Raw genomic sequence first — 3,152 nt, forward strand, 5'->3', positions numbered from 1 at the left:
ACCCTCCCTCTCCATCACCAACAAACTTCATCTACCCAGGAGAGGAGCCAACCTCATTTATCTTAATTATGTGAACCTAATTGAGAACGAAGGGACCAACACAGAGTGGAACTGATTCTCCTCCTTTACCACCTCCTCTGCCTCCCCTCTGACCCTAGTAGTCAAGGCTAAGGTTACGGGGACTCTGGGAAAAAGGAAGGCAAGAAGGCCAGAGCAGGAAGGGCTGAAGTCAGACCCAGGAGGGACATTCCAGGTTTTGAAGAGGCTATACAGAACAAATGGAGGCTGGAGGGGAAGGGGTGTAAGGACGTGCATGAGTGTGTGGGGGTGGTGATGGGTGGGGGATGGGGGCCATGCTTCACCAACCTGGCCTCCAGCCTCCAAGGACAAACAGGCAAACCAATAGTCCTCATCCTGTGCCTTGAATCCTGACATCTGGAAGTCCTTGCTGGTGTTTAGTTGTCAAGTCTGGCGCTGCAAAGGAAGTTAATTTGCTTTGGTTGGGTCCTGAGAGGAGCTGGATTCTAAGAAGGGAGGGTAGAAGCCATTACTAAGGGCCTGCTGTGTGCCAGAAGCCGCATAAGTGGATATAAAAGTGACATCTCATCAAATCCTCACATCATCTGGTGAATTAAGGATTAGTATCCTTATTTACAAAGAAGGAAACTGAGCCATAGAGAGGGGAACTAAACTTGCCCAAGGCCACACAGACAGGAGAGGGCAGAATTGGGATCCCAACCAGACCTGGCATTGCGTGGGGGTGCTGGTCAAGGGTACTTGGACGAATTCATGCTAATGATTCAATAAAGGGCCAAAACAGGAGGTCACTATTACAGATCACCCACCCACCCCAATTCTGGGAACATTAACAAGCGAAACACTCACGCATGCGCGGCCCACGTGCCCCTCGGGCGGGATGAGAGAGAAGCAAAGGGAACTGTCCCGGGATAGTTGCCCAAACAAGTTCCGGCCCCGCCTCTATGTTAATGACATGCAGATATATGCAAATTTCCACACGCTACCGCTCAAACCTTTGGGAGAAATGGGACGACACAGGAGCGGTTGCTATGGAAACCCAAATGCGAGCCCCCCTCCCCCCTCTACCGCTCAAGCAAGCGCAGAGACACGTGCCCAAAGACCCAGGGTTCCTCGCTCCAGAGCCCAGAGGATCACGGAGTCTCGGAGGGTGTGAACCGGAAGGACCCTCGGAAACTGCGTCCAGCCCGGGGGAAGCTGAGGCCAGGAGAAAGTCGCGCCTTGCACTGAAGCCGAGGGGAGCTAGGTGGCCTTTCCGGTCCCCGGGGACTCCTACTCAGGCCTAGCAACTTGAGCCCCGCCCAGCGTTGCTTAGCAACGTCCCTCGAGCCCAGCAACCTCCGGTCACGCCCCCTAGCAACAGCTCGCCTAATCCTTGCTCCTGGCCTCCTCCGCCGCAAGAAAGGCGAAGGAAGAGGCTTGTGGACTAGGGCCAAAGCGTGGGTGGAGGTCGTACTGTCCAGCCCCAGCCTCCAAGCACGCTGCAGGATTTCGCGGTCCACCTCTAGCCCTCTTCGCGGGGCGAGGTGCTGGAAGGCCGAGTCATCGCCCCCATTTGCAGGGGGGAGGGGGGAACTGAAGCTCCGAAAGAAACGCCCGGCCGAGAGTACAGAGCCTGCTCTTCCCTGAGTGCCCTGAGAAGGCAGCATACGCTCTCCTGTCTTCCTGAGAGGAAGCCCTGGGCCTGGGGAGAAGGGGTGCGCAGCCGTCTTCCCCTTGACCTGCCCCAACTGCATTAGGAAAATGACCCAAGTTGCCGACTCAGATCAGGCTGCAGGTTGCATAGTAATTTGTGTCATTTACGTACAGAACGGAGGCTGTGGCGCTCACTAGCACGTCGGAGTCGGTAAAGTTACCGAAGGAACCCCGCTTTCTCAATCCTGATTCACTTGTCCAGTCCCCTTTCCGCGTCCTTCTCCTGCCCCCGCACCACACTCCGGGCCCCTCTTCCTGTCCCTCCGGCTAAAATTCCATACCTCTCCCCGCCCCCAGTTCGTCCTCAGGTCCTGCTAGCCCCGACCTCCATCCCTAGGCCGAGGGCCCCCTCTGCTGTCGGCCGCGGGTAGGGCAGCAGCAGAGCTCGTGGGGCAGAGAAGAGGGGCTCCCCCAAACAACCAATGCCCCATCCTTCCCAGTACAGCACGCTCCAGAGCGAGGCGGGTGTACAGGTAGACTTCCAGAGGGATGGACGGGGTATACACCCCTTTAGGACCGGGCAGGCGGGGTGAGGAGGGAGGAGCGGTCCAGCCAGAAGTTCTCTTCCCACTGGGTTAGGCAGCCAGGGGGCAGCTAGTTTCCAGGTGGGTCCCCAGACTCAGTTCTTGCCGGGTCCACCCCACACTGAAATGCTTTACAATTGTAGCTGCTGTTAGGAGCTCACTCCAGGCCCCAGGCAAAGCAGTACCATCCGGCCCTAACACAACGAGCTTCCCAGCCTGCCCTGAATGCCCACCCCTTCCCAGGCCAAGACCCGTGGTGTTCTCCTGCACCAGTTTCTGGGAGCTGGCAAGACACACAGAGAAGAGTCATCCTAAATGGATCTCCTAACTTACTCAACAGACACCCATACACACACACACACTCAGACATCCATGCACACAGAGGCACACACAGGCTCACAAGCCCATGCGTACAGAGACACTCACAGATCCACATGGACGCAGAGACACAGAGGGAATATGGTGGTACCCAACTAGCCAAATGAAAAAAATTGCTGGTAACTGAAAAAAAATGGGGGGGGGGACTGAAAAATTTTAAAAATCATTGCAACTTGCTCTCCTTTTTCTCCCTAACAATCTCTCAGTGTCTGTGCCCTGGCAAAAGCCTCATTTCTGTCTCCCCCACCCTAGTCCTGCCCTCTGTCCCATGGCTTCTTCCTCCTAGTTCAGAATACTTGCAGAATGCTTAGAACCCACCACAGCAACAGCTGTGCCCTGGGGTGCAGTGATGGTTCAGGAGCTCAAGGCAAGCAACTGGCAGGGCTGCCCCCTCCATCCCCAGCACTTCAGCTCTGCTACATCTGTGCACAGAAAGTCACAGACACACCTACCCCAACCCACCCCTGGCCCGGCCCCGGATCTCTCCTGATTAGCCAGCAGAGGCAACCTCACCTTTGC

The sequence above is a fragment of the Lontra canadensis genome, unplaced genomic scaffold (genome assembly GCF_010015895.1).
Source record: "Lontra canadensis isolate GAN:19392208 unplaced genomic scaffold, GSC_riverotter_1.0 scaffold60, whole genome shotgun sequence".
NCBI lineage: Eukaryota > Metazoa > Chordata > Mammalia > Carnivora > Mustelidae > Lontra > Lontra canadensis.